Here is a 12,379-nt window from a genome sequence, read left to right as displayed (position 1 = left end):
TCAGTTTTTCTCCATTGAGAATGATATTCACTATGGGGTTTTCATAGATGGCTTTGATGATATTGAGGTATGTACCCTCTATCCCTCACTTTGAAGAGTTTTGATCAAGAAAGGATGCTATACTTTGTCAAATGCTTTTTCAGCATCTATTGAGAGTATGATATGGTTCTTGTTCTTGCTTTTATTAATGTATTGTATCACATTGATTGATCCTTCTGTGACCCCTTGGGATCTGAGACCACACTGTCCCTGCAAGTGCTCCACCCCTGCTTAGTCTCTGGAGCAGTGTCCTTCAGTGGAGCAGACTTCTAAAAGTTCAGATTTTGTGCTCCATTGCTCCACCGCTTGCCGGGAGCCAGCTCTTCCCCCCACCATCTATCTTCGCATCGCTTCAGATTCACTTCTCCACATGACCACTTTCAGAAAGTGGTCAATTTTCTCTTTCTAGAATTGCTGCTCTTCTTCTCTTCGATCTCCTGTTGGGTTTGTGGGTGTTCAGAATGGTTTGATAACTAGCTGAACTCCTGAGACCTGATGTCATCTCAGTCTGCTACTCCTCTGCCATCTTGACTCTCCCCTCTCTCGGGTTCCTCTTTTTTAGTTGGAAAAGGTAATTATAGCTTACATCTGAATTCTGACTATATGTATCATGTAATTATTTTTTAACTTTAATCAAATTCTGTTGTGTCGGTAAAAAAGATTCTTCATTACCCCAAATTATATATCTGGACACTAATATAAACCTCTGTTGTAACTGATACAATTCTTAATCATTTAATCATTTACTAAACAGTTAAATACAAACCATTTAAGTTTGTATTTCAAATGTTTTTTTTTTACATATAGACGTGAAATCTCGTCAGTAACTACAAAGAATTCTTTAATATAGTTATAACACAATTTAAATTTAGCACAGTAACTTAAGTACTAAGTTGTTTTATTTGCTTTATATTGCTTGAGACATCTTTAGAAGATTTAAAAAGGATAAGATGGAGAAAAGTGATTCCTCACTGTGGGATTCCTAGGTACCACAGATAAGTCAATAATAAGGCACAAAGTAAGAATAAAATTGTAGAGATGGTAAAGAAGAAAAAAACCACTAAGTACGAATGTATACTTTGATCCAATAAAGTGTAAAACATGGGGGAAAGGAGGGTCAAAAGGGATGAGGAAAAATATCTCCATTATCCAGACAGAACTTAGTCAGTTGGTTCACCCCTAGACCAGATTTTCTTCAAATTATCACACACATTTCTGAGAGAAAAAAGTGCATTTTGCTTCCCACTTAGTAACTCATTCCTGTGTGTTCTCAGAGGAGGTGTGTATGCTACCTAAAAGAGGTGGGGGGAGATAGCTCAACAGCTCAATTAAATGCTTCAAATGGAAAGCAGTCACTTATAATCCATCTTCATGAGAGTTTACTCATTTTTACTATTCAAGTTTCAAAACATATCCTATTTTCCAGGTGCTCATATTTTCAAAATTGTCAAAACTGAGATGAGAGAGTCCTTTCACCACTTTCAGTTTTCTCCCTCTGAGAGAAGAAAGCTTGATAAGTGAGAGGGAAGGATGCTTCTCTGTCTGGTCAGTTTTACTTCTCTAGTTGCTTTTACTGTCTCTCTTACTCTCTCTCCAGGAGAGAAGGGTGTCAAATCTGTCGCTGTGTACAGAGTGCCTTAAGTGGTTTTCTGCTGCAGTTCTTGTGCTTCTGATGATGTTCTTTTAAGGATTCCACAAAATACAAAACAACAAAAAAGGAAGCTGCATGGCAGTGTTTATCCAAAAATGTTAAGGGGACAGAGGATGGATTACGTTCTTAGGTATAAAAGTTTTAAACACTTGATCTGGTAACAAATTCATTTAAATGTATTTGGATTTATTCAGAATTTTTAAATCTCATTAACACAGAGATTGCAAATGCTCCCAGATATTGCATTTTTGCCTTTTAAGCATGTATTTGATTGCCTTCAAAAATGAGAAGTATACGTGTATGTGTTTTTGAAAAACACACATATGCACACACATACAATACATGCACACACGCACACACACATGAATGTCCAGGTTTTCAACCTCTCATGAAAAGTTGGAAAATCTGTCTATCTATCTATCCCCTTAGATGCATATTGATAAATAGAAGCCTGTGGTGGGAGCTGAATAGTCACTGCCCCTAAGGGGTTTGTGTGTTATACTTTATCATAATCCTACCCTACCTTTCCTCATTCATTTAAGTGACTAGCCTGGGCCTGGGAAACACATGAACTTGCTACCTCTGATAGATACTGTGGATTTCACCTGGAACCAAAATGGTGCTTTTTATTTTTAGCCTATGTTGTGAGAAGACCGTAAATGAGTCTGGCACCAGCTTTACCAATTTTGTACCTCTGTCCTCTGAAATGAGGATTCTGTAACTACTGACTTGCCAAATTAAGTAAGAATTAGATTAAATGTGTATTAAGTGAATAACACATCTGGCATATGGTGGCTCTCTGACAGATAGTCGTTAAGACAAAGATGACAACAATGATTATTATGAGAATGGCAATGTGATATTGACAATAAAGTAGTTCAAGCTTTGAGACCACGGATTTCTCCATGGAAAATGAAAGTGTTTGATCACAATAGAACCCTTTAGCACTTAACATTTCCAACATAGGATATTAAACCCTGTTCCTTTTCCCTTTAGATTTCCATAAAATGAATCTCTAAGTCTTTGTATTGTTTTTAAAGCATGTTTATAAGGAGATGATGACTTTTCTTTTTTTTTTTTTTTAACATTTTAGTTGACAGAGATCACAAGTAGGCAGAGAGGCAGGCAGGGCGGGGGGGGGGGGGGGGGTAGAGGAAGCAGGCTCCCTGCTGAGCAGAGAGCTGTATGCGGGGCTCAGTCCCAGGACCCTGAGATCATGACCTGAGCCAAAGGCAAAGGCTTAACCCACTGAGCCACCCAGGTACCCCAGGAGACAATGACTTTTCAATCCTGAGATTTTTCAGGAGTATGACTTGTGACTTAGAGGGGAACTGTGTGTTTAAATAAAACAAGATAGGAAGTAATCTTATTAAGTAGACAAGGTATTTTCCCTCTAATAGAGCTTTTTTAGTAATTGAAGAATAATGACAGTCAACATGTAGCTGACTGTGTGCTAGATGCTAAATTATTTTCAGAGCATTAAAAGTATGTCTTAATGTGTTGGTGACAGTAATGATTTCAAAACCTAAGATAACTACAAACATTTACAAGTAGCCTGAACATGAACGAAGCCTTGCTGGGTGGATTTAAATCCGGTAGATTTTTTTAATGAAATTATTCTCCTCAGTCCTCAGATCTATAAAAATCTAAACATGGGGCAAAAAGGCAAATTTTCTATTTTCTAGGTATTTTCAGTGTCTTTGATAATTTGACTACTTCTCTTTAAGTGGCTTCAAATGCCAGTCTCTCCCTACCCCCACCAAAAAAAGTTTCTCTGTTTCTTTTAAGACAAAATAACAGCATTGTTGTATGCTGATGGCAATGGCACAATAGTATACGATGCCAGTAGCCGTAGTACAAAGGTTATTATTATTCCTTTTTTTTTGCATAATGGTGACTTTATATCAAAATAGAATTCAAAGAAGCCAGAGTGCTAAGTGACTTTCTGGAAGAGTTCAGAGTTTTCCCTCTTATCAAAGCGAAGTAGGAACTTAAAGTGTCAGTTTTCTGCCAACCACAATGGGAAGCATACTTACTTTGTTTTTCATGCATTTCATTCTACTTGAAAATAACCATTTCCATACAAAGTTAAAGAGATCAATTCTTACAGAGGAATCTATGATTAAAAATTATATCCTCAATAGACCTGCCATAAAAAAGAAGGTTTTAGGAAACCAGATATTTGTTTTGAAGGCTATAAAATTTTGCTCTTAATACTGATGACCTGTCAATATTTCAATCAACTTCTATGGAATAATTTTGTAAAATGAGGTGGAGGGGAACATTGTATTTTCATTTGATTAAGAAGGAAGTTTCTCATAGTTGAATTTTACACTTAACTAAAGAAAATGTTAGAAATTTTGCTGGTCAGTATAATCTAGGAATCTGTAAGTCATGCTTCACAACCAAATTGCTGTATTTTTATTGCAAACACTTTTTCTTCTGGTGGGTAGTCTGCTAACATTTATTGAAAAATACTGAGTGTCCTGGATTTTTTCTTCCTTCATGTACTCATTCAAATGCAAGTATTATTTCCTGACAGCCTGCTGAGTGCTGTGCCCTATGTTAAATGCCAGGAATATAGTGATACAAGACAGATAAACCTATGGCCCTTACAGAACATTCTGTTTACTTGGGACAGTTGTGATGGAGATGAGCATGCACTGAATAGAGCACATCCTAATCAAATGACTAGATCTCTGCCAAAGTGTTGTTTAAGCCAAAGCCTGAAGGACATATGAGAGACAACCAGGCAATGGGGAAGACGACATAGATGTATTGAGTTGCAGGGGGCACGGGGAAGAATGTTGTAGTCTGTGGCTCAGCTGGTGTGAAATCTTGGGAGCAGAGAGCATGGACTGAAGTGAATTCAGAATAGCAGGAAAACAGAGTGGAAGGCCTGTGGCTGTAGGTCAGCAGCAGCTGACTGAAGAGTCTGGCCTTTGTTCTGAGAATAAGGGAAAGCTTCTGAGGCATTTAAGGGAGGCTCACGTGATCACTGGTGATAGATGAAAGTAACAGAGGAAAGAGTGGGGATTTTTATTTCTCTGTTTCTTTTAATACAAAATAACAGCATTGTTGTATGCTGATGGCAATGGCACAATAGAAATGAAAAAACTAACTGTGCAAGAAAGAACAGAAAATGAAGGAGGAATGTCCACGTGTGTACTGAGGCAGTGGACTCTAATTGTCTCTCAGGGTGTTGGCCTTAGGAAGAAACACAGACCCTCCATCTATAGTAGTTTGTGGGGAATTCTCTTGACCTGTGCTTTGCTCAGTGAGGCATAAACTTGTCTTCTGAGAGTGGTAGGAGTAAGAGGACAAGGCAAATAGTGTGATTGCAGAGCTCATCCCAATGATTTCACGCAGAAGTAAAGATTTTAAAAATAGTTTCAACAAAATCAGAAAAGTGCTGTATACCTAAACTATAGGTACAATTAGAAACATTTTGAGGACAATCAGATTTGTTACTTTATACTATACTTCTTCATGATTTTCTGTATTAAAATTTAACTAACATATCAGTGGGAATGATTATTTAATACTCAAGGAAATGTTAAGTCTTTCTCAGGTTAGAGGAAGAATAGGTAATGGCATCTGTAAATACAAGCATAAATAAAAATGGGCAGACAAAAATTAAATCCTAACAAATCAGAGTTAATGTCAAGAAGTCCTTTGGCTTTTTTATCTAATTGAGAATATTGGTAATAAAAATGGGTTTCTCGCAAAAGCTGGGACCTATTTAGCAGCTAATTTTCTAACCTTTAGAAAAATCTGTCATTTAAAGTAAGTTGACTATTATAACCTTTGCAGTAGAAGTGACAAGTAATTGCTTTCTTTACCCCATCTGTGGCATTTTAGTGATAAAAAGGCATCTTTTTTAGTAGGACTGAAATGCTGCCATTTATTCTGTTGGTGGTAATTTTTTGATAATTAAGTAATCTAGAGAAATGTTATATGTCTCCTTGGGCTCTGTGGAAATGCAGTGTGGACCCTCTTTTCAAAGGTGATTCATTTGTATTGCTCCACCAGAAATTATTATAATAAAGTCAGCAAAGTTAATAAAACTCATTCTGTGGCTACACATAATAATTGAGGTTGCTGTAGTTTCAGAAAATAAAAATAAAGAATACATTTTAGTCTTTATCCTCTTAGAGGAAATTTTTATTGACATTAGTGAATACATCCAAGATAAAACCTTTTTAAAACTGAATCATTGCATAGTACATCATCTGCTTTTATTATTTAATAAATAATACATTGAGAAAATCTTTACCTAAAGGGATTCTTTATTGCAATCTAAAGATTTAATAATAAAATTTACACAACCAAACCATTGTGTTTAATCTAAAATCTTTAATATCCAATGAAGGATGTTGTCTGTACTATAGAGCATAGTCTTTGATTATAGTCAATTTAGCATCTTACAATGTATTACTCTGTTTTGGCAGTGTTTTCTTATTTCCTCTCTACTTGTTGTATATGTTATGTCTTGTCTCTTTCAAAAGACTGCATGGCCCAGGGCACCTGGGTGGCTCAGTGGGTTAAAGCCTCTGCCTTTGGCTCAGGTCATGATCTCGGGGTCCTGGGATGGAGCTCCGCGTTGGGCTCTCTGCTCAGCAGAGAGTCTTCTTCCCTTCCTCTCTCTCTGCCTGCCTCTCTGCCTACTTGTGATCTCTGTCTGTCAAATAAATAAATAAAATCTTTAAAAAAAAAAAAAGGAAAGGAAAAAGAAAAAAAGACTGCATGGCCCACTAAAGGAAGTATCAATGTGGGAGTCTTTTCTAATGCCTACAATATCCATCTCCAGTGTTATACTTTTAGTAAATAGTTATTGACTCAGTTATTATTAAGATGAGATTTAAGTCAATCTTCTTTGACTCATTATTTTATTGTTAATGTAATGCTTGGTATTGGGAAATTAGAGGACAAAAATAATGATTTTTATTTTCAGACAATTTCAGTACACCAAAGAATTATACATGTAAAGAATGTAAGCATTCTTGACAAGTTATCTGCAAAGTATAGAATGTGAGGTATATTGGCATAACTTTGTGGGGAGAGGGTCAGCAGGGAATCATTTAATGCACCTATTTGAAATTTTTGAAAAGAAAAAAGTAATCATCCAGTTATTTTTCAATCTGATAGTATGCTGACTATTTTAATAGGCAAGAGTGTTATAACAACAAAGCCTTGAACTGGCTTAGATTTATGCAAGACCACGTAATTTCTCTCCAGTACTTTATTGCTTCTGTAGATCCATGATTTTGCCTCATTCATTTTGGTTTATCTCAAACCCCAGATTCTATAATGTCCTCCTAATGCATTAATTCACCTATACACAACTTGAAAGTTATTTCCTTCTGCCCACTTCCCACTTGATTCATATATTCATCAGTCATCTGTTGCGCTCCCTCTCTGTACATGCCAGTTCACTGTCAGAAATGGGCTAAGTAAACAAAACTTCTTGCCCCTATAAGAACTCCCTTGTCCTTATCTGTCGCCAGTGCCTTCACAATCTCTATACTAATTTTTGCCAAAAACACAGGTGAAAATGTAAATGAAGATAAAGGATTAGTGTCCTTGAGGCATATAATTTGAAATTTTTTTTAATTTTTAAATTTTTTTAATTTATTTTCTGTGTACCAGAATTCATTGTTTATGCACCACAACCAGTGCTCCACACAATATGTGCCCTCCACAATACCCACTACCAGGCTCACCCAACCCCCCACCCCCCACTCCTTCAAAACCTTCAGATTGTTTTTCAGAGTCATTAACACTTGGCACCAAGAAGATTTTATGAACTTTAAAATAAAGCCTTTCCTTTTATTCATTTAATCATTAGCAAAATATTTTTAGAATACCTACTAAGGGCGCCTGGGTGGCTCAATGGGTTAAGCCGCTGCCTTCGGCTCAGGTCATGATCTCAGGGTCCTGGGATCGAGTCCCACATCAGGCTCTCTGCTTGGCAGGGAGCCTGCTTCCTCCTCTCTCTCTGCCTGCTTGTGATCTCTCTGTCAAATAAATAAATAAAATCTTTAAAAAAAAAAAAAAGAATACCTACTAAGTGTCAGGGCTTTTATTATTGCTTGACATATGTAACATGTGAGAGTGATATGAATGTCAATGTAAGATTTCATGGGAACTAACAAATTCACATTTTTTATACTTAAGCTTCATCACACAGTTGATATTTTGGCTATTTCTAAAACTCTCGAAGTTAGTTTGCCAATTTATACTGTGACTTAGAACTGGCATTTTAGATCTTTTTAAAAATGTAATTTCTTGAGTTTCATGCTCTGGCAGTTTTAGTGTGAAATTAGCCCAAGGTAGTTTTATAGCAATAAGGGATGTCTTATTGAACAAGCCTGCTAGTGCTTTACCTTTTATTCTTTTATTTTCTACTCCAAAACAATTGAAAAACTAGAAACTGTACCAAAGGGAACTGTCTCTCAAGTATGATCTCAAACTATTGGGACATACAGTCCTTAGTTTTTAAGTAAAATAATATTCATTCCATTCTCTCACTAGAGAAATTATTGGGTTGGTTTTAAAATGAATCAATATGTACCTGAGGCTTTGGATTGCTTTTTAATGCCAAGGAGATGTCTAGTAATTCTAAAAGCTGACTATCACAAGTTTATTGCCACACTATGAGTATAATTTCAAATTACAAGGCAAGCAGAAAAGTAAGAAAAAAAAGCCAACATTCTTGCCTAGGAAGGCAATTGTGAACTTGCTTGGAGGCCACACTTGGTTTATAAATTTAGGTCTCTTGGTAATAATGATTTAATATTATTGTAGGAGCATGAGCAAAGAACTACTCGTGTCAGGAATAAGGGATTATATATTATTTATATGACTTTTTTATTATTGGTGCTTTTTTCCCACAGCATGTAAGTGCTTTTTAAATATCCTCCTGGCAATGCTGAAAATTCCTTTGTTTGTTATGTCAATTCCTTCCTTCAGATGGGGAAAGTGAATTAATAGTGTATCATTTGCCAAAGGTCACATTTCTCTGATTCCTAAAAAGTATAAGGGGATGATGCTGAGGCAAAATACAGCAATATATCATCCTACCTCATTTTCATCTACAGAGTTAACACATAAATTCTTGCCATGATATTCTAAGTCCAGTGATGTGATTCACTAGATCCTGAAGGATCTCATGTATTTAAGGACCCCTAAACTAATTCCAATTATGTAGATAATGACAGTGTCTGCAGTAATTTAGATTAACAATTTATTTTTTCATGTATCTAAACTAAAGAAAGAGCCTAGTTCAGTTGGACTCAAAGATAACTGGAAACACCATAAAAATGCCTTTTTATTAAACATTTTTTAATTTTATTTGTATCTTCCAGTCTACTTCCTTCATCTGAATCGATAACAGTACCCCCAGTACATTAATTATATGGGCTTTCTAATAAAATATATGGTATCCACATTCACAATATCAAAATAACTAATGCAGAAATAACTATTTGAGCTAGAAAACTATATTATTGTGTGTGTGTGTGTGTGTATTACATATATATATATAAAATAACTTGTAGCTCTTCTTTCACATTAAAGAAAAACAAACAGAGAAGAATGGCAGTTAGTCAGGTTTGGGTCACATGCCCACCCCACTGGCCAGTAAATCCCCTGCTAAAGTTAACAGGCCGAAAACAACAACATGGCTGTGAGAGTTCTAGTGGAGGAAATATGGTAGGAGGGGGGCCCAGAAGTCCCCTAAAGTTATGGGAGTTCATATCCCAAAAGAAGAGGTATTTCTGGAGACAGAAAACAAAGATGACCACTCAAATTATAAAATGAAACTTCTGACAGGTAAAGGTCCTTTTACTGCATCTAAAGTATTTGAGTAATCAAGTTATGGATGAGAGAGAATGAAGTCTAGAAATTTAAATGGATTAGAAAGTGTGAGTCAACGTAGATGAAGCCATAGAAAGTTCTAACAGTACCTGTCATAATGGTATTTCATAAACATAAGCCTCAATAAACATTATTTGATGAAGATAACCAAAAATCATCTAGGTGATTAGCAGTGCAATCAGCAAACTAAATTAGATGGACTTCCTAGAAAAAAGACATCATGCATATTCATATGAAAATAATTAATTCAAGGGATTAATGACATTTCAGAAAGGGAGAACTAATTAGAAGAATTATTTAAAATAAAATATAATCTTATTAATGTTGATTGGTTTTACAATAGATTAAAGAACAAGACTAGAAAAAGGAAATGAGAAAAGGTAAAGATATAGGGAAAATCAGCTAACAAAATAAAAATATGACCTATGAAATTGTCTCATTTCAAAAAAATTGTCAGTTCGTTTTTCTGCAACTAAACAGAAAATTGCAAAACACAGAAAAAGAAGTATAAAAATTTGGTGTTTCAAGGATGTCAGTAATTTCATTCAGTTATTGAATTAAAACTAACCTCAATTATAGACAAAATATAGATTTTTACTTTCCTTTCAAAGAGATGAAATGACCATAATGATGCAAATTATTTATAATATAAATTATTAGTAATATCCATCTTTTGTAACCATATGTTTTCAGTGACCTATCATTAAATTACTTGTGCAACAACAACTATAAACAATAGGAGAGAATTTTCAAAATCTCTATTACATCTTTTATATCAGATTATGAGGAATTAGCATTTTTTAAAAGCTTTTACTTTATTTATTTGACAGGGAGAGAGAGCATAAGCAGGGGGAGCAGCAGAGGGAGGGGGAAAAACAGGCTCCCCCCTCAGATTCTGGACATGGGGCCTGATCCTAGGATCATGGGATTATGACCTGAGCCTAAGGCAGATGCTTAACCAACTGAGCCACTCAAGTGCTCTGGAATTCACATTTTTAACTCATTTTCATCTGCAAACTGAATGGGAAATATACTGAAAACCTAAGTCCACTTTTTGAATCTCTTCCAATAATGGTCCTTGACTCTAAAATTTCCTTCTACATAAATCCACAACATAATACTTAAACTCAATTTGAAAATACTTCAAAATTGAACAACAAATTAGTTATCAGAAACAAATTGTCTTTTTTTCATTTCACTTTATTTTATTTCTTTTCAGTGTTCCAAAATTCATTGTTTATTGAGAGATTTTTTAAAGAAAAATTAGCATCATTTAAAACATCCTCAGAGTTTATTTTCCATGGTACAATCCATATTTGAAAATCTTGATTAAGCTTTGCGCAGTGGCAGTATCGTAGCCAAAGAGGTTTATCCGAGGCGCGATTATTGCTAATTGAAAATCTTGATTAGAGGGGCACCTGGGTGGCTCAGTGAGTTAAGCATCTGCCTTCGGCTTAGGTCATGGTCTCGGGATCCTGGGATTAAGTGCGCATGGGGCTCTCTGCTCAGCAGGGAGCCTGCTTCCCCCATCTCTCTACCTGTCTCTCTGCCTACTTGTGATCTCTGTCAAATAAATGAATAGAATCTTTTAAAAAATCTTGATTAGAGAAATATTTCATATTTATCCAAAATTAAATAAATCAGATTCCAAATTTCAAAACAAAATATAAATTCTCACATATTATACTTATGACAATGTCATAGGTTAAAAATTTATTCTTTTTTATATAATGTTTAAATATCAGAGTATATCATCAAAATTTTTCATCGTAAGGAACCATGCAACTCTATGAAAGTAATTGGAATACTCCAATATCCTTCTGTCTGGTCCTCCTGCTTCTACCTCTTACTTCTTATTGTCTGTTCTCAACTGGGAAGTCAAAACGAAAACCTAACATACACAATGCATATAATGCTTCTTGGCTCAAAACCCTGCTAGGTTCTCATTTTCTCTCAGAGTTAAGAGTATCTTTTAAGATCCTGCCTGAACTGGCTTAACCTCTTTGACTCCATCCCACTGTCCCCTCCCCCCTCTGCTCCCCTTCCCTCTACCCACCCAGACCCGTTCCCCCCTGTATCATACCACTCCTACCACACTAGCTTCGTACTCCTCCTCCTCAAACATCCAATGACTGAATGCTGGCTGCCTTCATTCGAATGTAACCTTCTCTGTGAGGCCATCCTTTACCATCAAACTTAAAATTGAATCTCACCAGCATAAAATTGCTTACTACCCCTTACCTGCTCAAATTTTCCATGGTACTTGTCTTCTAATATAGTATGTTATCTCTTATGTTTTCCTTATTGTCTATCTCCTCATGCCAGAATATAAACTCTAGGAGAGCAAAACTTTCTGTTTTATTCCTGATATATCCCCAGTATCTGGAGCATGTAGTATGTATACCAGACAACTCTTTTAGACCATAGTAAGTCCTCTTAGTTGTAGATCCTCTGAGAATTTAGTCTCTGGGGTTTGGTTTTTGTTCTATCCACAGTTGCCACTAAGGTTACCAGATTTCCATGGCAAACTTCACAGGGCATAACCTTCACAGGGCACTGACTTACTTCATGCCCATCCTGTACCCCTCACTTACTGTTCCAGGGCTTCACTATTGGAACAGAACTATTATCTGCCTCAGCACCTTTCTGGCCCATGCAGGCACAACCCAGAATTGTGGGGGTATTAACTACCTCATCACAAAGAGATGGAAGCCAGAGTAGGTTTTTCCTTATTTAGATTGTCTGAAAAAGTAATCATTGATAAGTCCTCTCAGAGGTAGTTACATGAAGTTGAGCAGTAATTTGTCTTTG

The 12,379-nt window shown here is 35.9% G+C and overlaps 1 protein-coding gene and 1 pseudogene across 1 annotated transcript in view; both read left to right on the top strand.

Moving 5' to 3' along the window:
* The window catches only part of EYS (eyes shut homolog), a 1,714,887-nt gene that overhangs the window by 1,303,508 nt on the left and 399,000 nt on the right, over window positions 1-12,379 (top strand).
* On the top strand, window positions 10,901-11,172 carry LOC123942824 (annotated as a pseudogene).

This window comes from Meles meles, chromosome 5 (assembly GCF_922984935.1).
Source record: "Meles meles chromosome 5, mMelMel3.1 paternal haplotype, whole genome shotgun sequence".
NCBI classification, from domain to species: Eukaryota; Metazoa; Chordata; class Mammalia; order Carnivora; family Mustelidae; genus Meles; species Meles meles.
Note: the sequence above shows the minus strand (reverse complement) of the source record. Positions and strands in the feature narration are given on the sequence as shown.